This window comes from Carcharhinus amblyrhynchos, chromosome 10 (genome assembly GCF_965287045.1).
Source record: "Carcharhinus amblyrhynchos chromosome 10, sCarAmb.v2.hapA, whole genome shotgun sequence".
Taxonomy (NCBI): domain Eukaryota; kingdom Metazoa; phylum Chordata; class Chondrichthyes; order Carcharhiniformes; family Carcharhinidae; genus Carcharhinus; species Carcharhinus amblyrhynchos.
The window spans coordinates 20,660,008-20,687,705 of record NC_137333.1 but is presented as its reverse complement, the minus strand read 5'-3'; positions in this window follow the sequence as shown (position 1 = coordinate 20,687,705).

Sequence of the window (27,698 nt, the reverse complement as noted above, 5' to 3'; positions counted from 1 at the left end):
GGGTGCCCGTGAACAGGAGCTGCAGGGTCCCCGTGCACAGGAGCTGAAGGGTGCCCATCCACAGGAGCTGCAGGGTGCCCGTGCACAGGAGCTGAAGGGTGCCCGTGAACAGGAACTGAAGGGTGCCCGTGAACAGGAGCTGCAGGGTTCCCGTGCACAGGAGCTGCAGGGTGCCCGTGAACAGGAGTTGAAGGGTGCCCGTGCACAGGAGCTGCAGGGTGCACGTGAACAGGAGCTGAAGGGTGCCCGTGCACAGGAGCTGCAGGGTGCCCGTGCACAGGAGCTTCAGGGTTCCCGTGCACAGAAGCTGCAGGGTGCCCGTGCACAGGAGCTGCAGGGTGCCCGTGCACAGGAGCTGCAGGGTTCCCGTCCACAGGAGCTGAAGTTCACAGACTGTTGCCGTTGAAGTTCACAGCCCACAAGTGCTGAAGTTCAAAGTCCTCAGGAAATGAACTTCACAGTGCACAAGAGCTGAAGTTCACAGTCCACAGTATATGAAGAGTCCCAATGCACAGTAAATGAAGTGTCCCAGTCTTTGATTCTATTTGATTTGATTTATTATTATCTCATTATTAACATACAGTGAAAAGTATTGATTCTTGCACGCTATACAGGCTAAACATTATCATTCATAGAGAAGGAAATGAGAAAGTGCAGAATGTAATGTTACAGTCATAGCTAGGGTGCAGAGAAAGATCATCTTAATGCAAGGTAAGTTCAAAAGTCTGACAGCAGCAGGGAAGAAGCTGTTCTTGAGTCGGTTGGTATGTGACCTCAGACTTTTGTATCTGTTTCCCGAAGGAAGATGATGGAAGACGGAATGTCCAGGGTGTGTGGGGTCCTTAATTATGCTAGCTGCTTTGCCAAGACAACAGGAAGTATAGATAGAGTCAATGGATGGAAGGCTGGTTTGCATGACGGATTGGGTGAAATTCATGACCTTTTGTAGTTCCTTGCAGTCTTGGGCAGAGCAGGAGCCAGACCAAGCTGTGATACAACCAGAAAGAATGCTTTCCATGGTGCATCTGTAAAATTTGGTGAGAGTCGTAGCTGACATGACAAATTTCCTTAATCTTCTGAGAAAGTAGAGGTGCTGGTGGGCTTCCTTAACTATAGTGACAGCATGGGGGACCAGGACAAGTTGTTGGTGATCTGGGCACCTAAAAACTCGACCCTTGCAACTTCATGCCCATTGATGTAGACAGAGGCATGTTCTCCTTTTGTGCTTCCTGAAGTCGATGACAATCTCCTTCATTTTGTTGACATTGAGGGAGATATTATTGTTGCCACACTAGTTGACCAGATTTTCTATCTCATTCCTGTACTCATTGTTTGAGATCCAATCCATTATGGTGATATTGTCAGCAAACTTGAAAATCGAATTGGAGGAGAATTTGGCCGCACAGTCATAGGTGTATAAGGAGTACAGTAGGGAGCTGAGAGAACAGCCTTGTGGGGCATCATTGTTGAGAATGATCGTAGAGGGGGTGTTGTTGCCTATCCTTATTGATTGTGATCTGTGAGTTAGGAAGTTCAGGATCCAGCTGTAGAGGGAGGTGCCATGATCCAGGCCACAGAGTTTGGAGATGAGTTTTGTGGGAATAATAGTGTTGAAGGCTGAGCTGTAGTCAATAAATAGGAGCCTGACGTAGGTGCCTTTGTTATCTATGTGTTCCAGGGTTGATTGTAGGACCAGGAAAATGGCATCTGCTATGGACCTGTTGCGTCGTTAGGCAAACTGTGGATCCAGACAGTCCAAGAGGCTGGGATTGATTTGTGCTATGACTAACCTTTCGAAGCACACTGGATGTCAGAGCCACCGGCTGATAGTCATTAAGGCATGCTGCTTGGTTTTGCTTTGATACCTGGATAATGGTCGTCTTCTTGAAGTAGATATGGACCTTAGATTATTGTAAAGAGAGGTTGAAGGTGTCTGTGAATACCTCTGCCAGCTGAATCTGAGTGCACATTCAGGTAGTCCATCCGGTCGATTTCTTTCTGTGGGTTGACCTTCAAGAAAACTGCTCTGACGTCTGCAGAGGTGACCCCAGGTATAGGTTCATCCAAGGCTTCCAGGGTGGTGGGCATGCTCTCGCTGACCTCTTGCTCAAAACAGGTGTCGAATGCATTGAACTCATCAGGGAGGGGTGCGTTAGAGCCAGCAATTTTACATGCCTTCCTCTTGTAGTCTGTTCCGTCTTGCGGACATTGCCATAGTTGGCGGGGTTCGGTGTGGCTAACCTGGGACTCTAGCTTGGTCCAGTATTGTCTTTTGGCATTTTTGATGGATCTCCTTAGGTCGTATCTGGCTTTCTCGTTTCGGTCAGTGTCGCCTGACTTGAACACTTCCCTGTTCCCTGTTCATCCATGGTTTCTGTTTGGGGAGCACACGGATTTGCTTCTTTGGCACGCAGTCTTCTACACACTTACTGATGAAGTCAGTTACTGTAGTGGTGTACTCATTCAGGATGGTCGCAGAATTTTTAAATACTGACCAGTCCACTGACTCCAAGCAGCCCCGTAGGAAATCATCCAATTCCTCAGACCAATATTGCACGACTCTCTTTGATGGATTCTCCCGCTTCAGTTTTTGCTTGTAACCTGGGAGCAGGAGCATAGCCTTATGGTCTGATTTGCCAAAATGTGGGCGGGTGATAGAGTGGTAGGTATTTTTGATATTTGTGTTGCAGTGGTCTAGGATGTTTGGGCCTGTGGTGGAACAAGAGACTGTTGGTGGCAACTTGGTAGTACACTCTTGAGCTTGGCCTGATTGAAGTGCCCAGCCACAATGAACAAGGCCTCGGGATGTTTCGTCTCAAGGCTACACGTTCGCATGGGGTGGGATGCAAACTGCCACAGTTGCTGAAGGATCCCAGTCCAACACAGTTGTATGGCCTCAGTCCACTGTCACTTAAGGGTCCCTATCCATGGTAACTGAAGATTCCCGGTCCACAGTAACTGAAGAGTCGCAGTCTACAGTAGCTGAAGGGTCCCAGTCCACAGCAGCTGAAGTGTCCCAGACAACAGCAACTGAGGGTCCCTATCCACAATAACTGGTGTCCTTTTCCACAGCTGCTGAAAGTTCCCAGTGCGCAGCAGCTGGAGGGTCGCAGTCCACAGCAGTTGAAGGGTCCCAGTCCACAAGAGCTGGAGGGTCCCAGTCCTCAGTAGCTGAAGTGTTCCAGTCCAATGTAGACCAAGTGTCCTGGCCCACAGTAGCTGAAGTGTTCTTGTCCACATTAGCTGATGGGTGCCTGTCCACAATAAATAAAAGGTCCCGGTTAACAATAACTGAAGTGTCCCAGTCTACAGCAAAAGAAGGGTCCCAGCGCACAATAGCTGAAAGGTTAGAGTCCTCAATAGCTGCTGGGTCGCAGTCCACAGTTGCTGGAACATTCCCAGTCCACAGTTGCTGGAACATTCCCAGTCCACAGTTGCTGAAGGGTCAGAGCCCACAGTAACTGAAGGGTCCCCGTTTACAGTAAATGAAGGGTCGCAGTCCACAGGAAATGAAGTGTCCGAGTCTACAGTAGCTGAAGGATCCCAGTGCAGCATAGCTATAAGGTCTCAATCCACAGTAACTGAAGGGTCAAGGTGCACAGTGGCTGAAGGGACACAGTCCACAGTAGCTGAAAGGCCCCAGTCCACAGTAGTTGAAGGGTCCCAGTCCACAGTAGCTGAAGAACACCAGTCCATAGTCGCTGAAGGGTCCGCGTACACAATAGCTGAAGAGTCCCAGTCCACAGTAGTTGAAGAGTCCGAGTCCAAAGTAGCTGAATGTTTCTGATCCACAATAGATCAAGTGTCCTGGGCCACAGAAGCTGAAGGCACCCAGTCCACAGTAACTGAACTGTCTCAGTCCACAGTAACTGAAGGGCCCCAGTCCACAGCAGCTGAAAGGCCCTGGTCCGCAGCAGCTGAAGTGTTCTGGTCTACAGTAACTGAATGTTGCCAGTCCTCTGTAGCTGAAGGGTTCTGGTCCACAGTAGCTGTTGTTTCTTTGGGTCTCTCACTGTGATGTTGATTCAGAATTCTTTTTGAACACTTGACTTGCAGCAATGAGGTTATCGAGTGCTTTGTTCAGTTCATGTAAAGATGAGGGAGGCTTCAGAAGAAAGAAAAATGGATTAAGGCTGTTGCCCCTGTGATGGTCTCTCTCAAACTATACTTAAATCTACCCATGAGCTGGATCACATGGCCTCTATTCAAGACCTCCAAAGACGCTGTGTCTTTATCAAAACAGCAGGTGCCCTTCACAAATAATGTAAGCCAGTGGAATGGCTTCAGAAAACTGTTATTTTCAAAATGTTTATGTTTATTTATTTGTGTCACAAGTTGGCTTGCATTAACACTGCAATGAAATTACTGTGAAAATCAACAGATACAAGTGTCCAACCAATAACATTTCAAGTATCATACACTTTGCATCCGAAAAGTGGGCACTTCATATTCAGAGTTAATGATTTATTAATTATTTAATTGACAAAATTTAGGCTCCATTGAGACAAGGGAAATTGATCAGAATGGACAATATATGGGACAAAGTAAGGGCAGGTGTCATCTTTGTCATATTCAAATCCATACGTTATATTATCATTGCAAGATTTTTCAATGAAATTATTAGTTTGTGTCAAGATTTTTTTTTAAATTTGCATTCAGTGTCATTGCTGAGGGGCACAGCATGTTCTTTGTTTTTGACATTGATTTGGGTGTCAGTATGATGTTCCCAATAATGGGAAGTTTTGTGCTAATAATCACTAATCACCCCTAATTTCAATTCTCTTCCCACACCTAATGGTGCATTAAGGCATAATTTTGCCAAGTTAGAATCATAGAATCATAGTTCCAAAGTTAATAATTCCCAGAATAAGTAGCTAGTCTGTTACCAGCTACAAGCTTGAGAGAGTGCCACTCCACATAAACATGGTTGCCCAGGAGGCTCTCCCGCTCTTACTGCTAGTCATTGGTGTGTTTGGAAGGATTTGTAGACTGTCACTCCATCTGTCTGATCAAGTTACAAACATGCCTTCATTGACCATCAAATCCTGGGTTGGAACTTGAGCCCAGATTCTACCTACTGCGCCACAAGACCTCCAATCTCACCTAATTCTTGTCTTAGTTTTCAAATAAAAGCTTATGATTTAATTACATATGCTTCATTAGTCAGATTTATCCATTGTTCGTCTTAATTTTGCATGCAATATATGAGAATTACATATTTTTCCTAACGTACCAAATCACACCTTGGAAGATTCTGAAGAGAAAGTATGACAGCTTATGAAAAATCATGAAGTTTAAGTACAATCATTGGGGAACTTTAAATGTCAACCATTTTTTCTCCAAATAACACACAACCATTAATGAAAGCATGTACAAATTTTGCACAGATGGTTCTGATTACTGATGAGAATTGAAGCTCACAACTGCATTTCTTGCAGACTGCAAATTAAAAATAAGAGCTGAATGACTTTTCTTCAATCATTAGCATTTGTTTACGAATGCTGATAACAGTTGGTAGGATTTGCATGTGCTGGCGTAACTAATGCTGTGTTGCTTTGTAACCAGCATCAATTAATTGTGTCAGCCACCATATCATCAACACCTGTGATGCATGGGTTACAAATACAGGAGGAACAAATTTGTGGGCAAATGGAGGCAGCAGGAAGCAGACTTCAGAGATTTGATTTGATTTGTAATAGTCACATGTATTGGGATACAGTGAAAAGTTTTGTTTCTTGTATGGTGTGCAGACAAAACACACCATTCATAGAAAACATGGGGAGAAGGAAAGGGGAGGGTGCAGAATATAGCATTACAGTCAAAGCTAGGGTGTAAAGAAAGATTAGCTTAATATAAGGTAGGTCCATTCAAATGTCTGATGGCAGCAGAGAAGAAACTGTTCTTGAGTCGGTTGGTATGTGGTCTCAGCCTTTGGTAACTTTTCCTGACGGAAGAGATGTCTGGGGTACATGGGATCCTTGATTATGCTGCCTCTGCTTTCCAGGCAGCAGGAAATGTTGACATAGTAAATGGATGGGAGACTGATTTGCGTGATGGACTGGGCTATGTTCACAACCCTTTGTAGTTTCTTGAGATCTTGGTCAGGGCACCAACCTATGGTGTCAGCGTCCCAAGAGGATTCAACAACCTGTGATACATCATGTGGGGGAAAGAAAGTAAAATAAAAATTGGGGGTCTTGAGACTGTTTATAGCATTCGGAAGCAGCAAGGTATAAATAATTGGATTCTTAGGCCACAATAAAAAGCGAATAGGTAGAATTAGGAATAGATTATTGGAAGGCTTTAAGTAGTAATAGTAGCACAGTGTACATGAGACAAAGGAAAAACTGAGAAGAGCTAAAGTAATGAATCTCCACGTGACATGCCCTGATCTTAAAAACATTCTGCCAGCTGAGGGATGGATGCATTGTTCAGCTTTCAATGGAAATCCTTGTACAGAAAACAATTAATCATATAACTCTGTGAGAACGGTGAAGACTCAGCAACATAGTAAAAGAGCATGAAGTGTATCTTTAATTTGCATGTTGAATTCCATTAGGAGTACTTAGAGACAAACAGCTGACCAAAGGGATGCAATTTTATTAGCTGATAGTGAAACAAGAGCTAATAATACCACTTTAAGCTGAAGTGAATGGAAGTGCAGTTAACATGAAGAATTACAGTCTACCTTCCCTATGCATGACTTTGGAAGGATCTTGCTTACCTTGTTAAAACCAATATTGACACCTGTCCAACTCAGCAGATGATGGACTATAACCAGGGTGTATGCCATTTCTGTATTGTACTTATCTGTTGTGGTTGCAGAGGTCAATTTGTGAGTGGCAAACTCTTCTACAGCTGGCACAGATGAATAGAAATGCTTTGAGGTCAACTGATGATTCTTTTTGTTCCTTCTGATGGGCTCCTATTCTTCCATCTGGTAATTTCCTTTGCCCTCTGCTTTGTCTGTGCCTTTTGTGGCTGCACATAGATTGGAGTCAATGCATTCTACCCCAAAAAGAGACAGTTAACCTACTTTTAGGCAAAGTTGACTGTCAATTGCCAACAGCCACAAAATATGATAAAGCAAGAAACAGTCTACAAAGTAAGAGTCGATACAATAATGTTGGCTTAATGTAACACTCACAAAATTGAGTCTTGCTAAGAGATTACAAGCTAATGGATCAAAATCATAGAGCACACTTTGCCCTGCAAGGTGGGTGGGTGGGTGGGTGGTAGGAGGGCATAAGTACTGTAGAGAAATGAATACCAATGAGTTATTAAGAATATAGACCCTATATTGTTACTGGCTACGCAAAATCACTGATCTGCAATTCAAAGGTGCTAGAGAGAGTATCGATGTGAACATCAGAGCCTCGAGAAATGAAGGGCCCATATTTGCCATCATGGAAATGGTAGTACGGGCTCAAAATACAGAGAGTTTGGGAAAGTATGATTCTCGCTGGTGAGATTGTGTTTTTCAGTTTTGTGCTAACCTCGCTGACAGAGTAACACGCCGGGGAAGGGTGGAACCTAGTTTGAATGCATCAGCATCTCATAATATCTCAATATGTTCCGGATATTGAGCCCACACCTAATAGTCAGTTGGTGCCAGTGTGGTATCATGTTGGTGCCATTTACAATAGTTCCATATAAGCAGAACCTGGCAGCATCATTTCTGAGAAGGATATCTGAGCTGGGTGCTTAGGCAGCTATTACATCTCCAGCAGTTCAACATGAAAGGGGGCACCAGAGAAAATGCTGTGGATGCACACAAGTGCAGCTCGGGGCCAGAGTGTTGAGAGGCACTGTTGCCATCAGCTTGGATGGTGGTGAGGTTGTTGGGAGTTGGGGGCATGGAGAGGATGTAGGTCACTTACCTTCCCTTCATCTCACATCAATTATTGCTCCATGGGGATGTGCTGCCTGCCAAGCAGACACCGCATCCTGGTTCCTCCGTAATGGGCCTGTGCACTATGGCTGAGAAGGGCTCTTCCTTATTGGAGCTGCAAACTGAGTGGGAGGCAGCCACAACAGAGAGGTAGTATGTAAACCAGCTTGCCAACCATTAAATCAATTTACACTTCCTGCTACCTCTCGAAAGCAGCCAGCATTATCAAAGAACCCATGCACCCTGGACATACTTTCTTCCACTTTTTCCCGTTGGGAATAAAATACAGAAGTCTGAAAACACGCACCAACAGAATCAAGAACAGATTCCTGCCTGCTGCTGTCAGACTTTTGGATAGTCCTATCATATATTAAGCTGATTTTTCTCTTCACCCTACTTGTCACTGCAAGACTACATTCAGCAACCTATCCTTTCCTTCTCTCCTATGTAGTCTATGAACGGTGTGTTTTGTCTGAATTGTGCACAAGAAACAATGGGGGAGATTCTCCCATTGCGACCCACAACTTCTCTTTTTCCGGGATTTGCACATGCACTGGGAACAGATGCGCATCTCCCAGAGCAAGAGAACAGTCAGAGTGCAGACCATGCTGGAAACCGATGGGAAGACAGGTAAGTGATTTGAATTTTTTTTGTATATAATTTAAATATGTTTCACATTTCATTATCGGGAGCTTGCTAGTCCCGAATGAATCTCCCAACCTGCCAGGAGTACTTCATTCTGGCAGGGTTGAGAGTAACTCCCCACATTTGGATAACTAATGGGAGACTCTGCCAGAATGAGGAGAAGGGGCAATTGAGAGCCCCCAGAGGGTCAGGCAGTGGGGGGTGTGGTGCCCCCGGGCATGGGCAGCCTGGCAGTACCAGCCTGTGCCCCTGGCACTGCCCAAGGGGCAAAGTGCCCATGCTCAGGGGGCACCCTAGCACTGCCCACTGGTCATTGGGCAGTGCCAAGAGCGTGGGGCCTATTGTGGGCAGGGCCTAGGGGCAACCGGGTGGGGGTGCCGGGCCCCACTGCCACTTTGCGTGAGGATCAGTCTGGGCTGGCGGGAGCCTAGCAATCAGGGTGGGCTGCAGTGTGGATGGTCCAGGGCCTGCCTCCTTGGTGGTGGGGCGTCTGACCCAGGGAGAGTGGGTCTGCCAGGGTGAGGGGGGGGTGTGGGGGCATCACCACTGCTGGGTGTGGCGGGCTGGATATTGGGGCAGTCCGAGGGGGAGGGGGGGTTCAAGGCTGGCCCGGGAATTGCTGTGGGGGCCACAATCGGGCTGTGAGGAGAGGGGCTCGAGGGGCAGCACTGTGGGCTGGCCAGTGATCAGGCTGGCCAGCAAATGGGGAGTCTGACAGATCGGGGCCACTGCGCATGCACAGGGTTCCAGAACTGTCAGACTGTGAAACATATAGGCCCCACCCCCTGCCTTTTTAAAATGATTCACGATTGGGATCTCTGTAGTGTGCAGAGTGCGGAGATGCAAGTGTGAAGTTGAACTGAGAAAACAGTTGTGATCTAGAACAGTTTTCCCACCAGTTCAACATTTTTGGGAAAATTGCCCCCAGTATTTTTCACTGTGATAATAATAAATCAAAACAAGTCAAATCAAAGCCAAGCTTAGCAGTATGAAACAACAGGGTTGATGCTCTGTGAGTGAATGGAGTGATTTATTGTAAATAGGATCAATGGTCACCTCCATACTCTCATGTCTACTTTCACCCATGTTAACTAGGTGTCTATCACTTCTTAATTTTTCTCAACCTCCAACTACTTCGAGATGCTCCCCCAGGATCCATAGCTGAGGCTGAGGAGGCTTGTTGACATTCATGCCCTGTTGCCTGATTGGTCTTGGTGGACGTCCTGTGTGGGCCTTGACCTTGAAATCCCTGGCCAGCTTTTAGGAAGCAGGGGTATTGCAGAGTCTCCTGGCTGAAAAGCCTCAGGCTATGTACCAGATGATCCTCAACTCTTTGGTCCCCAGTGAGCCTGGTGGTCCTCCATTGGATAGAGGGGCAGCTCGAGTGAGGTCCAGAAGCCCCGTGGTCCTCTAAGGCTGACACTCATGGATTCCCATCAGTGCTTGCACCATGCAGTTGAAGTTCAGACATGGAGGTCATGCTATCTCCTGCCAAGGAGTACATGTCCTGTGCCAAGTTCTTTGCTGTGGACGCCAACCCCATAATGTTGGTCTCGATGCGCTGAACTGACAGCACCATCTTCTCAGACATAAGGTGATGGAACACTTCCAGTTGGCCTTGCCATCCGAGGATGGCTACTGTCATCCCTTCCTTAGACTCGCCACACCATCGGCTAGGGACCCAGCAGAGTCCTGGCCTTTGGCATTCCTCTGAGTACTATCTCCCCAGGAAACCCTGCTGCAGATCTTCAGCTGCGAGGTGTTCAGCAGTATGTGACTGAAAATCTGTTTCCTTAATGACCTCAAGGTGTGAGTGTCTGCAATGGTGCCAGGTGTGGGTGACAGTTATGACGCCTCTTCTGTAGTGGGACCCGAGAAGTTTGCCTCAGAGCTGCTCGAGTCCAGTGCATCCAGTGGGTATGGAGATGGTCTGGCCTATTTGGCTTTTTTGCCTGAAAGAGAAGGGTGATGGCATTCATATATCACAGGCAATAAGAAGGGAGTATTGATTATTCACTTGAGGAATGAAAGTGTGTCTTAAGGATTCTCATGTTTGTCTGCTGCTCCCACTTCACTATCAGTGTGGTTGTGCTCTTCCACTTCCCCAGCCAGCTCGAGGGCTCTCTCCTCAAATGGTGTGAGTGTTCTGAGATCCTGCATTACTCCGGCTGGGTGTGCTTGCTCATGTTCACTGCAATGACACAGATAGAGAAAGCGCAAGCGGCAGTGTTGACATTTAAAAATGGTGATGAGGTCTGGCAGGCAAGGCTTTCGAGGAGCTGGAGTGTGAGGAACATGGCAGTGAGGAAGAGGAAAACGGTAATTGGGGGAGGGGGATGAGTCTCATTATGGCACTTTTGACACTTGAAAAAGTGCACGATAACAATTACACAATGTTAGTCAGTGTAAGGATATCCTCATGTCCCTATGATGGCTAACTGCATTAAAAATATATCCACATTGCAAAAACAGCATCCAATCATGAGATTTTTGGATGTCAAAAGAATTTACATTTATCTTTCAGAATGTTCCTGCTTTATCAGCAGACTTTACTCAGTGTTGATGAACTCTCCAGGGAAATGCAATTCTTACACCTTACTAAACCCATACCAGCATTTGAAAATCGTGTGTGGGAGGAAATACAATTTTCTTGATAACCTTAAGGTGGGAACTGCAATCTCCCAAGGAGCTCATGCGCTTTGTGAACCCGACCCGTTTCATAGGGCAACTTTATTAAAGTATATTCCATTATCCTTTATTGGGAATGTCTCAACTTGTTGGGACTCATTTCATTAATAAAAAATATTGGAACATACACTTCTTATGGTTGCCCCCAGATATAGTCTACACTGATGTGCATCAATATATGAAACAAAAATCACTTTACCTCTGTCCTATGCCCCACCTAAACTGAGAATTCTTAATACTGTTTCAGAGTGAAAAAAATAAGACATGTCCTTTCCAAATCTTTCCATCCTTCACCCTGCTGGTACAAATTCACCCTCTTGCATGCTAAGAATGATTAGCGGGACTGTTATCACATGCTCTTGCCTGCAGCACTCATCATTTGACTAGTCTTCCTTGCCAGTGTAATTATCTTCAAATGTCATTTTGCTCTGCTAAAGAGTCTTTAGTGTATTTTTGATTATTTTATTATTTGCTTTCTCCTTAACTCTACATATACAAAATATTTAACTGACACAATGTGCATAAAGCTACAATGACAACAAGCAACTGAGCAATATATCGCTGTCCCAAAGTAACTTAAGCTACCATTTGAACGTTTTCTGAAATATACCCCTCAAGGGATATGATAGTACATTTTTGGAGAAATATATTACAGTAATTCTATACTTAACATGAATCTTCATAAGGTTTATTGTTCTCTCAGAAGTTATTAAAATAATAGATTTTAACTAACGCAGAATATTAATTGTTATACTTTTAAATTTGTTTCAGGCTAAGTGACTCACATTTCTGATGTAAAATATCCTATGAAACATCCTGTGAGCCATTTATCGTTTCAAAGGAATTTGTTCTTGCTGAATACTTTCAACTCCTTCCTCAATGCAAAAAAAAACACTGCTTATTAAACAAGTATAAATAAAAGCCGAACAAAGGATAATGGATATGCTTCAGAAATGAAAGCAATGGCATACAATTATGGGCAGCAGAATTGTGATTTTCTGACATGAGACTTCCATTATCACCAGCAGGTATGGATAAAATTAATGCCCACATTCAGACATGTTTGTCTTGATGAAACTGATGACAGCATTTTATTAACTCCTTGCATTTTCTTCAATGGGATCCATATTTGTAGATTTTAGCAGTTGTTAATTTCACACCTTTGTAAGAATTTTATTTTGTCAGCTGATTTAATGGGAACATCACTCGGGGTCAGATAAACTGCAAGAACTCAGTATACACATCACTGGAGGATGTATTTTCCAATACCTGCTCTTCAGGCTGCAAATTCTATAAGGTTGTTCCAGTTCTTTAAGTAACTAGGAAATCTGTAGGAGTCCCTGCCTGGGAGGTTGGTTTTTGAAGGTTCAATATTCTGCTCTCTCACGACGACATAAAGGTCGTTTAAAAGTTTAAAGCATATAACTGAACATTTGGGTTAACAATGATGTGTGAGTTAACGGACCCAAATTTACCATTGTGATTCTAATTGCTGAATCAGGGAGTGTTTCAGATTCGACTTTTAGACTCGTTCTCTGGCGCCCCCATGTATACCCTGCCTGAAAAAAACAGCAATTCTGAATCGTGCTGCCGAAGCCCGTGGGCAGAGTTTATCGCACCCAGAACGCTGCAGCTCCGATTGGAGCCTTCAAGTGCGTGTGTGCAGTTAAAAAAAAGAGGAAAACACTCCCTTGCCACATCGTTCACGGGCCTGATAATGCCTCCCCCATCCCCCACAGACATTGCCCCGCCCCAAAACATAACTGTCTCCCTTAACCCCCACCCCTTGCTATCCAGACAAATCGCAAGCCCCTACCACCTCCCCCGCCCCAACCGATTGCACGCAGAGTGGCAGTGGACCCCACCACCACCCCTCATCAGACAGCCATCTGACCCGACTCCCTCCCCGCACCAGAGAATGATCTGACCCGCTTCCATCACCCCCTACCTGAGAGTGATCTAACCCATCTCCCCCCGCCCCCCCGCACCAGAGAGCCATCTGACCTGCCGCGCCTACCCCCCCCCCCACACACCCACACACACACACACACACACACACACACACACACACACACACACACACACACACACACACACACACACACACACTGATTTGAGTCGGAGACCTGCCAAAAGCTCGGAACTTTCTTCTTTAGAAGCTGAAACGCCCGAATTGGATCTTTGCGGACCATATATGGTTTGCACTGAATCTGGACAGGGAAACATAGTAGTTAAGGGGGAATTGCCGATAAGTTTGGGCATCCAACCCATTAAGTCAATTTAAATGTATGCAAATGTCCATTTCGGGCTCGGTCCCGATCGCGACCATCTTAGGCACTTCATAAAGATGGAATGGGCGTGAAGGTGGTCGCAGATTGCGCTACTCACCTCACACCTGACTTTGCCATGTTTTTTTGCCTGAAAATGGGTGCAATGGTAAAATCGGGCCCAACGTGTCACCTAACAGTTGTAGTAGTGGAGGCATTGCTGTAGGAAGCAGGTGAAACTATTGCCAGTATAGTTTTTATTTTTCCGGGTCAGTTTCCTCTCATGTGAGTGTTAAATGGAACTGAGAGGAGTTGAACTTAAGGATAATTGTGACCTACATTCAGCAGATATCAGCACAAATCAGGTAAGTGTTTCCCGACCTAATCAAACTGCTCAAATAAGGTATTATTTCCCACTACGAAATAAAGGGAAAATTATTCCAATAATACATTATTGTGCTTGAAGATTGGAGAGTGGCAAATGTTGTGCCTTTGTTTAAAAAAGGCTACAGGGAAAAACTTGGGAACTATAGGCCAGTTAGCCTCACATCTGTGGTGGGTAAATTGTTGGAAGGTATTTTGAGAGACAGGATCTACAGGCATTTAGAAATGCAAGGACTGATTAGGGACAGGCAGCATGGTTTTGTGAGTGGAAAATCATGTCTCACAAACTTGATTGAGTTTTTTTGAAGAGGTAAAAATGAAGATAGATGACGGCAGTGCAATTGATATTGTGTACATGGACTTGGCAAGGCCGTTGACAAGGTACTGCATGATAGGTTGTTGCATAAAGTTAAATCTCATGAGATCCAGGGTGAGGGATCTAAATGGATACAAGATTAGCTTCTTGATAGAAGCCAGAGGGTGGTTGTAGAAAGTTCTTTTTCAAATTGGAGGCCTGTGACCAGCGGTGTGTCTCAGAGACCAGTGCTGGGCCCACTGTTATTTGTCATTTATATTAACGATTTGGATGAGAATATAGGGGGCATGGTTAGTATGTTTGCAGATGACACCAAGATTGATAGCATGATGGAGAGTGAGGAAGGTTATCTCCAATTGCAGCAGGATATTGATCAATTGGGCCAGTGGGCTGATGAATGGCAGATGGAATTTAACTTAGACAAATGTGAGGTAATGCATTTTGGTAGGTTGAACCAGGGCAGGACTTACTAAGTTGATGGTAGAGCACCGGGGAGAGTTACAGAACAAAGAGATCTAGGGGTACATGTTCATAGCTCCTTGAAAGTGGAGTCACAGGTGGACAGAATGGTGAAGAAGGCATCCGGCATGCTTGGTTTCATTGGTCAGAGTATTGAATATAGGAGTTTGGACGTCTTGTTGAAGTTGTACAAGACATTGGTAAGACCACACTTGGAATACTGTGTGCAATTCTGGTCACCCTATTATAGAAAGGATAATATTAAACTAGAAAGAGTGCAGAAAAGATTTACCAGGATGCTACCAGGTCTTGATGGTTTGAGTAATAAGGAAAGGCTGGACAGACTGGGACTTTTTTCTCTGGAGTGTAGGAGACTGAGGGGTGACCTTATAGAGGTTTATAAAATAATGATGGCATAGATCAGCTGGATAGTCAATATCTTTTCCCAAAGGTAGGGGAGTCTAAAACTAGAGGGCATAGGTTTAAGGTGAAAGGGGAGAGATACAAAAGTGTCCAGTGGGGAATTTTTTTCACACAGAGGGTGGTGAGTGTCTGGAACAAGCTGCCAGAAGTAGTAGTGGAGGCAGATACAATCTTATAAAAAGCAGTTAGATAGCTACTTGGTTATGATGGGTATAGAGGGATATGGGCCAAATGTGGGCAATTGGGATTAGCTTAGGGGTTTAAAAAAAGTGAGTGTGGCATGGACAAGTTGGGCTAAAGGGCCTGTTTCCATGCTGTAAACCTCTATGAATAATGCAGGGTTACGCTATAGCTTACATCCATCATGTGGTGTGAGTAAAGAAATGAGCATTGTGTTACTGGGGTGGAACTTTCCACTCCCACCAGCAGTGGGAATCGTGATTCAATGTGGAATAATGAAAATCTTTCCTGGGCAAGAGTTGGAAAAGTGTCCTGGGGTTGTGGCCACACTAACAGGGGCATATTGAATGGACTGTCCTGGGGTTAGGGCCACACTGCCAGGGAGCATATTAAAGAGGTCCTGGGATGAGTTGATGCTGTCAGTGGGATATTGAAGAATTTTCCCTGGATTTGAGAGGCATACTGGCACTTTTGAGGAAAGCCCAGAGGCTCTACAGGCCATGGTCAAGTGTTTTGATCCTGTTTCCGGGCAGGGAGGCCTCTCTAGGTATGACAGTTGTGCACAGTGTAATGTGTAGGGTGTGGCCAATCACTTAAATCACATTGTCCTGGGGTTTTGAGACATATTTCAAAACATTTTGTGATGCAGATGCCACAGTCATGTTCAGGGAAGGCACCTGGATCCTGCAAGTTTGTAGTTGAAATGTCTCGGAGGTTTATTGGGTGGTCTCATGGCATGGCAGGTGTCCAAAAATAAGGGCACGTGTGGCCTCAAGAAAGAGAGGGGCCAGGTCGTCAAACAGCACAAGAACATCAACATTGACGAGTTCAGGGAGGGAACAGGAATATCAAAATTAACAATGACTGGGTCAGGATTAATGGTGGGGGCGCGGCAATGTTGGATAGTGACAGAAACCCATGTGAGGGAAGCTGTCAGGTTCTCTGTGATGGTATGCAAAGCTTTCCATTGCAAATCTCTCAAACTAATCTCCAGCCTATCAAATTTAAGGATCCAAATTATTTCATTAGTCCCAGTCACAGCAACGGCGTAATAAACTATGCTATCTTTCTGTCCCTTGGCTTCTCCACAATAGATTCTGAATTTAGTTCATGCACCATCACTGCAGTTGTGTAAATTGAACAGTGTGTCCAATTTACACAATTGCAGCGATGGTGATTCAGAGATCTACTACTGTTCATATAATTTTGTAAGTCAGTTATGCGTAACTGCTAAGCTGATACAGGTATACTGCTGTGTATTAGTACATAGAACTGAAGTAGGTTTGCAAGCTCTTCAGTACAGTAACAAAGAAAATGCATGAATCAACTTGTGCTTTTGAAGTCTGTCCCAAAGGAATAGCAATCCTATGCCCATACAGCATGGTCAAGATATGATTCCCATGTGTGGTAAATCTGAATTCTGCTGGGCTGTTTGAACTCAGTGCTGAATTCAAAAAGGGCTCATTTTTCACTGTGGATCTTATCACACAGAATGAGGTTTACGAATCTTCTTAGTGGGTAGATAAAGAATGCAGGAAGTTCAATGTGTCAAGTTATTTAAATGGCCAGCCCATGTAAAAACTGAAAAGAAAAGAAACTGACTTCCTTTTGCCTGGGAGAGTTGAAAGAGGTCTATTTCAGCTTTATCAATAGCTGTTTGTTGACATTATTCTAAATGCAATCATTGTTGTGTTGGCTGCTTTCCACAACCTTTCATTCTCATAGTAGGATCTTGTAAATTCACAGTTTGACAGCTTAATTAAGTTATTAAAGGATTAACAGTTTTTTAATGTGGCCTAACGAATACAACTGTTTGTTTTTATAATGGATTAAATACTTGAGGAGAATTAAATCTATTGACTGGGTTTTTATGTATGGGAGTGTGATTTTTACATAGTGAAGATTGTAATTGAGATTAGAAATTTATTTTCTTTAATCTCATTTTGGCTCCTGAGGTCTGTGCATGATGGATACTGGGTTAGTTTACATGGAAGGCACAAAGGCAAAGGGCAGTTTGTGGATGCAACATGGACATGCAAGAGGTGGAACTAAGTTGGCACATGGACTATAAAGAGCCTTGGTGAGGATGGGAATGTATATTTAGTCATGGAGGGTATGAGGGACATTAGGAGTAAATAGGACTGTATGGTTTGGAATGGAAGGTGTGAAGGGCCATGGAGATGGATAGGGGCATGGGTTGAAATTGAGGGAATGAGGGATAGCATGTGTAAACCTGAGCAAGCTAAGTGCCTATATGAAGTCAGGACCAGAAGGCCTAATAGTTATGAAACAACTGGAACAAAAAGCCAAAGAGAGCCTTTTAACTCATTTGTCTTGTAACTTGGTAGCCACCTATTATCTTCAAATAGGGATAGCTTGCCTGGCTCTATCCTGTATCAATACTACCCCCACAACCACTACCAACTTCTTCCCCACTACCACCGCTACCATTCCTGGAACATTCAAGGTACATTTCCCTGAGGTAGATGTGGCGAGTCAGGTAATTTTCCAATTCCTGCTGCAAATGGGAGCTAAAATATAGGCCTTTGTCTTGTAGCTATATATGTTAATATCAACATCTTTGCTTAGTTGATGATTTATGTTAATTGGCTCTTGAGGCTAATCATTAGTTTGAATAATAACATTGAAATCATTGTCAAATCCCAGATTGTTTGTATAATTGTTTAATTTGATCCCTGTTCAAAGAACCACTTGAGTAGTAGCCTACTGCTGCAACAAGGCATTGAAATAAACAAAATAATTTTCATATATACAGTAACATTTATATATGAGTGTGTGGACAAACAAAATTGGTGCAGAAGTAGGCCATTCAACCCCTTGAACTTACTCCGCCGTTAAATAAAATCGTGGCTGATCTGTTTGTGTTTTGAATCCCACATTCTCATCTACCCCAATAATCTTGGATTTCCTTGCCTGGCAAGAATCTATCTGCCTCCACTTGAATCAATAGCCCCACTTCCACTTTACCCTGAGGCAAAGGGTTCCAAAGTCACACAACCCTCTGAGAGAAAAATGTTCTCCTCATCTCTGTTCTAAAAGGGCAACCACTAATTTTAAGAAACTGCCCCCTCATTCTGGATTCACCTACGAGAGGAAACATCCTTTCCCCATCCACCTTGCCAAGACCATTCAGGATCTTATACACTTCAATCAAGTCAACCCTCACTCTTTTAAATTTCAAAGGAAATAAGTTCAATTTGTCCAACCTCTCCTCGTAAGATAACATACTCACTCTTGGTATCAATCTAGTAACCCTCTTCTATATGGCCTTCAATTTACCTCCTTCCTGAAATGAGGTGACCAAAACTGCAAACAGTATCCAAGATTTTGGGCTGGATTCTCTGACCTTGCCCACAGTGGGATTCTTTGGTATTGCTGCAGTGAATGGAGATTTGGCTAAGTGCCAAATTCTCCGTTCTCACTGCCAGTTGCTGGAGAATTCTATGTAGATAAAATATATCTTGATATTACATTATAATATAACAAAATAGACAGTATAAACTTTCCAATATTCTGAGTTCAACTTGCAAAGAAATTCTCCACTCTTTTATGCAGGTGTTAGCTGTGGCCCAGTACTGGTATTCTTGCAAGTGAGAGTGAATGTTATGGATTCAGAGAAACTTGAGTGTAAAAAACTAAGATTGTACAGCCGTATTTTTGTACCTCATGCGCAAGAACACCTTGACCCCTCTATTCCATGGCACTCTGCAATTCCGAATTCAAACTCTCACAAAGTCCCAATATGCTGTTTTTGAAGGGTAGGCACTTTAATAATGAATGAAATACAGCAGGTTATTTGTATACTACAATACCCCAAAATGTCAATGAAATGACTAGATGATCAATTGTTTAATGATTTTGATTGAAAGATAGATATTGGACTAGGAGGCCATGAATAACTCTTGTGCTTTCTTTCAGATATTTCCATAAGATCTTTTACATCCATCTAACGTGGCTTCCATAAGGTGGCATCTCTGCAAGCTGAGCTCAGACTATTGGAAAGTTTAGTATTGCCTATTTTATTATATTGTAGTGCAATATGAGGATATATTTCATCTGTTACTGTGCAAAATTTATACATGGCATCTTCTAGTAAGGGATGAACAATGATCAGCAGTGATAGAAATTGATTACCAAAGATGCCTCTTGGCGTTCTGTGCTCTAATGCCTTAGATGTGACATGTTATGAAAGAAATTTGGACTCAGCTCAAATATTGGCACAATGAATCAGCAAATGACAACTCAAGTAGTTTGGACATTGAAGTGGAATGAGCGATATTTTATCAGTCTGTTATGCACTGTAATGTGGAAAGAGCAGCATACACAAGGTGGACCATAATAACACCATAAAAATAATAAGACAAATTTAAGGTTGATGTTCAAGGTAAACTGAACTAGTAACCCAGTGACCCAGGGTAAGGCTCTGGTGACCTAGGTTCGAAGCCCACCACAGCAGAGGGTGAAATTTGAATTTGTCAAAAAAAAAATCTGGACTTAAAAATAGCATGATGATGATGAAACTATTGTTCATTTGTGTAAAAAAACAAAACCCTATCTAATCCATTTGTGTCCCTTAGAGAAGGGAATCTGCCATCCTTACCTGGTCTGGCCGACATGTTAATCCAGATCCACAGCAATGTAGTTGATTCTGAGATAGCCCAACAAGCCATTCAGTCCAAGGGCAATTAGGGATGGGCAAAAAAAAAACTTGACTAGCTAATGACAGCTGTAAAAAGTAACTGATCCCATGATCCTATCCAATGAGAGTGATATTGGCAGTATCAGTACTGCAATGTCGTAACTGTCCCTCTGATTTCGAGTGTCATTCCCCACTGTAAGCACAAGATCAATAAATTACAACAGGGTAAAAAAGTTACTGTTATGGAAACAGATATAAGGAATTTTTTTGAGCTTCAAGGTTAATACTTGGATTCTAATTGGGTAGTTTATAAAGGTGAATTAATTAGGACAGCTCAATATGTAGCGAAGTTAAAGAACTGGGCTATCTGGGTGATACACTTGATGGGCTGAATGGCCTTTCCTTACCCTGACTGTTCGCATGTAATAGTTTAATTTCACGTTCAGGGAAAGAGTTGGGAATGTGCTTACCATTCATGGCTTCACTATTGAATGTAAAGTTAGTGCAACCCTCTTATTAATTGTTTTGAAAGCCAATGCAAGAGTTGAACATGTTTCAATGAAGAACCTCACCCCAAAAGAGGTTTGACATATCAGATGTTGAAACTGTATTGAACTATATCAAATATGATTATTCAGCTGGGATTTTCATAGAATCATAGAATCCCTGTCGTGCAGAAGGAGGCCATTCAGCCCATCCAGTCAACACTGACTTTCCGACAGAACATCTTATCTAGGTCCGCCCGCCTGCCCCATCCTTGTAACCCCTCGCATTTACCCCGCTAATCCCCCTAAGCTGCACATCTTTGGATACTAATGGACAACTTAGCATGACCAATCCACCTAATTTGCACATCCTTATACTTTGTGCAAGAAGTTACCAGTTCCTACCATATGTTTCACTGATCAGAAATATATTTTCAACACTGCTGCAAAACATAAATTGTGCTTATAGGGAAATCAAATTCATGTGCAAAAGGGCCTGTGTATGTGTTGTCTACAATTATTCCTAGCTGAAATGAGTGCACACTTAACCAGGTCCATGAAGTGTGCACCCATTTCATTAGTCAATACTTTGAAGAAAATTTCACCATCTTGGTTTGGGACAGCTAAGCCCAAATGATGCTTTTATGACTCGAACTTTCTCTCTGCGTAATCCTTTTCTTTCAGTCCTTGCTTATTCAGGGTGATCAGATTCCAATTTCGACTGCCTCTCCCCAAGGCAGTTTACGCCACTAATCTGAAGGCTGTAAAGTGGGCATCTTTATTTCCCCCTCCCCGTTGGGTGTTCCAAGTGTGATCTCTATATGGTTGTGGCACGCTTATCCAAAGGGGACATTTTCCCTCAACAATTGTGGATGTTGTCATTGGTCCATCCATGGGCCTTCAGTAATTCATCCAATTTTGCCATTTCTTAAGGGATACTTCATTTAAAATAATTTGTTTTTCCTCTGATGTGAAGGGGCTTGAATCTGTTGCTGTCCAGCAACTGTTTTTGTTACAACTCGTAAAGGGGCTATGGGTTGCGGCTCGCCCTCTTCGTCATCAGGAAGGACAAATGCATAATCATTCCTGTAACATGTGTCCTTGTATACTCCTTCATCTAAACTGTCCCATTCGACACTGTCGTCATCATCTTCAACTAGGTCTAGCACCGTTGTCGCCACAGTCCCTACATATCTATGTGTTATTTTTTTCCCTGTCCATGCCATCCCCCCCAACACCGCAAGCCTATTTGTCAAGCCTATTTTGATGGTGTGTTAATTGTCCCCACTTCCTCTGGAAATGATTGCTTCCAGAGGCACAATGGCTCCTCTAGACATTGTGGATTCTCATTAAGCAGTATCAATTCTCTTAATGTTGCTGTGGCCTTGGAAAGATCTCACCTGGGGTGCAATTGTGTTAGTGGTGTCTGGGATGTGGTAATTTGTCGTGTCTGTCCCCAGTGAGTATGAATACTACAGTTGGGCTGTCTGTTTAACCCTTTCCATTCATTCCTCTCCTGCTGCAATCCACACTCCCTGTGTTTGCCCTACTACAACGTGTAAGAATCAATCACATTTCAATGGATCTGGAGTCATGTGTAGGACTTCCTTCCCAATTGAACATCAGTGAACCATCAACATTGGTTTCATGGTCATCATCAGGCATTTTTTTAAATTTCCAGATGTTTTATTGAATTTAAATTCCACCATCTGCCATGGTGGGATTTGAACCCAAATTCCCGAGAGCATTACCCTGGGTCTCTGGGTTATGAGTCCAGTGACAATGCCATTGCACCACCACTTCCCCCAAAGCAGGGACACGTTGTTTCTGCGCCTGACACCAGACCCCTGAAGTGACTGTTCTGCTCAGAACATAAGCACACAGAGCTACAATGCAAATGCATTAGGGTTGTCCTTAAATCATCCACTGCTAGCTGTGCAGATACATGGATTTGGGCCTGTGTCTGTGGGAATTTGCGCATTCTCCCTGTGGTTGCGTGGGTTTCCTCCGGGCGCTCCGGTTTCCTCCCACACCCCAAAGATGTGCTCTTAGGCTAATCGGTTTCCACCAAATTGACACTATTTCTTCCCTGAATCTGACTGAGTAGGGTCCCATTCGTAGACATGCAGGGTAAAATAGGTGTAGGGTGATGCGGCGGCACGGGCTCGTTGGGCCGAAGGGCCTGTTTCCCGTGCTGGGTTGTTCTTTGTTCTTTGTTCTTTTATCCATGAAGAGATCAAACATGCCCTCCAACTCTTCAGAGTCCTTGGTTTTTCACTGACCAAAGTGCAGGAGGTTCATTCAGGAAAGCACTGAGCAGATCAAGAGACTTAGCAGACATGGACAGAGGCAAAACTGAGGCATTGAAAAGAGTGCACAAATCTCCAATTCATCTACTCTTTTATCTACACCACTATGCACATACCAGAGTCTGCAGATCACACATTGGACTGATCAGCCATTTCAGAATGAATCAAAGCAGAATGGAAACAAGTCATCATCGATGTTGAGGATTGCCCAAGAAGGAAAAAGAGAAGAACATCTTGTACCTTCTCAGCAAATGTCTTAACTTGGGCCCCTCTTGTCCCCGCAGCATCCAAGCCACTCAGACATGTTGCTGGATAGAACTCAGAGCAGATTCCATGGCCCTTCATTCTTCCACCTTACTTGAAATTAAAGTCCAAAACATAATGACTGGAATTCTCTGGCAAGATTCTCTGGTCCTGCTGGCGACGCATGCTTGGATTTCCCGCTGGTGTGGGGTGACATCAATAGGAATCCCCATTGACAGCGGCAGGACTAGAAAATCCCACCACTAGCAAACAACACACCATCTCCCTTCAGTGGAAGCATGCCGCCGGGAGGCTGGCAAATCTCACCGAACAATCTTATAAACATCTTACTTGTAACAATACAAAATAAATTGATAACTTATATTGATATAGGGACTTTCAATAATGCCAGGACATCTCAAAGTGCTTTGCAACCAACAAAGTATTTTTGATGTGTAATCACTCTTTTAATTCAGTGATCCTGATTATACATTGAACCTTATAAGTCTTTCACATGAACAACGGATCTTTCAGCTCGCAATGAACAACGATACTGGAGGTTTCCTAGATTGCAAGTTGTGCATTTCCTATAAATATTGCATTTAATTCCTGTAATATTTATCCCATTTCTTTACTGGTTGATATCCCATTGTTTTTAAACAAAATATATTCTAAATCACTTGGGCAATGTCACAGAATATCTTCCAAACAGAAATGTGTTTCTGAGTTGCAAATGTCACTATTAATCCTTTCATTTCTGAGCTGAAATATCATGAAAGCTTGGAAATGTCAACTCTGACTGACAAACAGAAAATCAGGATAGCTATGGATTTTTGATTAGATTTATCCGTTGAAGGATATGAAAATAAGCTACATGCTTTTAAATAATAGGATATATTCCCCATTGGGATGGGAAACAACGGTCAAGGGGGATATCTACGGATTTGTGGTGCTTCATTTTTGCATTCATTTAAATTAATGGATAGAAAAGCTGAGACAAGGCCAGAATTTCACGTGCAGGTTTCTACGTGACTTCTGGAGGCACTTCAGGGAGGGAATAGCATTTCAATTTCAGAAATAGATTGTGCGAGAGATTAAGAATATTTCTTTTGATAACTCGAGCAATAAGTGTAATTTTTTTCTTTATGAGGAACCTTAGTCCACTCCCACTGGGATACCAGGAATTCAGTCACAAGCACCTCTGGCCTACCCCTAATTTTCTGCCCAATTAGTCTTCTCAAGCTCACCATCTAGTCTGGATTTGACATTAGAATTCTTAGTGGGGGGTTCTGCATGTATAAATTTATGAAACTTTATGTGTTTTATTTACAGCTGAGAGTTGTGAGACAAGCGTTTCAAAATGCCACATACAAGCGGTTCAAGGAGTATTGTTCTGGCAGCTGTTGCAATGCACCTGAAGCTCACAGATGGTAAATGTGGCAAAATAACAGATGTGTAGAAATGAATTGGACTTCTTTCAGTCTATTGAGCTTTCTCCTTTCCTTTATAACTGAAAGCATCATTACTTCCTCAGTTGCTCTGATTACATTATCTAGAAGTAGTTCGCCTTCTTAGTGATAACAATTGGTTGCAACGAAGAAGGGGCATTTCCTTTTTGTCGGTCATACAGCTTGTATAATGGGCTGCAAAGTTACACTAATCACATCTCTCATGGGAATTAATGAAGTAAGATGTTGTAAGTGACCTTGTCATCAATGAAACTAGGGAGAAAATTTAACTTGGAGGAACATTTGGACTCAGGTTGTATGGTCAAGACTGACAACACATTGAGAAGCCATTTCCCACACCAGAGTCTGTATTTGACCTGGTTTGCTAGGCTAGTTGCACATTATCCCTTCAGGAGAGGTTATTTGCCTAATAATGTATGTTAACCATTCTGTTGAAGTGGTCTTAAGTTTGATGGCATGTGGGTTTCCTGGACCTCCTGAAACTCAGCATTGAAAGTAAAATGAGAACACAGCAGCAACTCAGTGGAGCTAATTGTGATTCTGGAGCCTTGGGGCAGCAAAAGACTCTTGCCTTACTTCATCAAGCTAGAAGATTGAATGTCGATGCAGCAGCATTACAAAGCTTGCTGTTGCTCAGAGCACAGGCGCCTGTCCAGATTATTAAACATAGTGAAGGATTGTGGGGGAGGTAGTGGAAGTAGATACAATAGTGACTTTTAGGGGGCGTCTGGACAAATACATGAATAGGATGGGAATAGAGGGATATGGTGCCCGGAAGGATAGAGGATTTTAGTTCAGTCGGGCAGCATGGTTGGTGCAGGCTTGGAGGGCCAAAGGGCCTGTTCCTGTGCTGTAATTTTCTTTGTTCTTTGATCTTTGATTTCTCAGTAATCAGAGTATGAAAGTAGCCAGGATCCATGATTTTTCTCCCTGGTCTTGATTTGGATGGGGCACTCTGTGTGGCAGGATTAGCATCCTCCCATATTCGAGAGATGATGGGAATGCAGCCTCAGGACTTTGAGGTCAGCTGAGAGCATCCATTCTCCTTTGATGGCTGAACAAGCGGATTCTGTAAAAGCAAAGCCTGTCTCGCATGAAAATGCCCCTTGCTGATGGTGTGGGATAATCTCTGCTGATGCCTTGTGTGTGAGGCGGGAGGCTGCTTCAGAGCTTCTGTAATCACATGTTGTTGTGGTGGAAAATTCCTGCCTGGAGGATGCATCACCATCTGATGTTGCGGGCTTTTGTGCCTCTTTCGTGTCTCTTTTGAAAGTATCCTTGAAGTTGAGCTTTAGATGCCCTGCTGGTTCCTTTGCTGGAATCCACCTTTGTATTTCAAATGCACCCTTCCTCAGAAAACCAAGTTAGAGTCAAGGTGGTAGAGTTATCACTTACAATGAGGGGAGGTGATGGCTTGGTGGTATTATTGCTAGACTTTTAATTCAGAAATTCAGCTAATGTTCTGAGGACCCGGGTTTGAATCCTGCCACAACAGATGGTGGAATTTGAATTTAATTTTAAAAATCTGAAATTAAAGATCTATTGATGACCACGAAACCATTGTCGATTGTCGGAAAAAAAAACACCTAGTTCACTAATACCCTTCAGGGAAGGAAAATCTGTCATCCTTACCTGGTCTGGCCACATGTGACTCCAGAGCCACAGCAATATGGTTGACTCTCAACTGCCCTCTGAACAAGGGCAACTACGAATGGACAATAAATGCTGGCCATCGACGCCCGTGCCCTATAAATGAATTTTTAAAAATCCATCTTAAATCTTGTGTTTACAGGAGTAGAAGGACCAGAAAATACTTCCTGGATAGCAGCATTAGGCCTCTAAGCCCACTCACACCAATGCCTTTTACAGCTTCATGCCAGTAAAAGTGGTGAGAGCCTTTGCCTTGCGCTCAGACACCTGCCTCTGCATTGCTTGGCTGAGTGCCCATCCTTGCTCTCTCACTGTGGTTCTAAGGGATGAGTCTATAAGCAGGATATATTTATGAAGATGTTAGCAAGTGCTGAAGCAGCCCAAACAGCACTTTTGTGCTCAGACAACATTCCTTCCTGTGCCAGGCCTTCACACGTTATCTTGTGTAGTATATTGATGCCAATAGCTTACAATGTGCCAAGAATAAGATATTATTGTTCCCCCAGTGCAAATGTACCAGTAAGACTCTGTTAAATCAAATATTTTTGCGAAGATGTGTCACTGCGCTGTACAGATTATCTCCATACAAAAGCAGCAGATAATAGTTTATAATGTCTCCAAACCATACACAAAAGTGCAGCATAAATGTACATTTCTATTCGCCTTGATCTACTTCCAGTCAAGAACTCACTCTGACCTCCAGAAAAGGTAAAAAAAACAGTGAAAATTATATATAAAAGAAACTTTTGATGTGTAATTTCCTTAGATTTTACTGTGGCAATCCGTATTGGGAATAAAAAAGGGTTTCACAGTTCACCTTGTGACCAGTGAACCTAAGTCACTTTGCACCGTCAAGTAATCGGTGTGTCGGTCCACCTTGTTGTCTAACGAGGGGCATGCACTCAGGGGTTGCGCGTGGGCTGCTCTTGGATGTTTCGAGAGTGGCCTAGTACTTCGCGTCGATGTGTGTACTTAAAACTGGACCAGCAGATGGGCAGCACAACAGCTCTGTGACTATCACTGCTAGCTGTGCAGACACATGGATTTGGGCCAGTGTCTGTGGGAGTTTGCACATTCTCCCTGTGGCTGCGTGGGTTTCCTTCGGGTGCTCCGGTTTCCTCCCACACCCCAAAGATGTGCTCTTAGGCTGATTGGTGTAACAAATTGACCCTACACTATTCTCCCCTGAATCTGGTTACAATAGGGGTACCATATGCATACACACGGGTCAAGGTAGGTGTAGGAAAATGCTTTGTTAAGATGGCGGCACGGGCTTGTTGGGCCGAAGGGCCTGTTTCCCGTGCTGAGTTGTTCTTCGTTCTATGTTCTTTGATAATCTTTTGACTCTTACTGTAATTATTTGCAAATGTCCATTCTATGTTGGCATTGTCACGGTTGAAAACAATTTTTGTAATATTTTAGTATGTGTGAACAGACTGCTCTAACGGAGCTGCAGCTATGACAGATGCAGTTTACAGGATTCCATTTTTCTTCCTGCAGAAACATTAGTATAAAGGGAAAGGGACTTTCAATAAATGAAATAAAGATATTTGAAGTACCAGGCCTGCGGTAGGAACATAGAACATGGCATTTGATACATCTTGAAGAGAAAGTGGAGGCAGAATAATA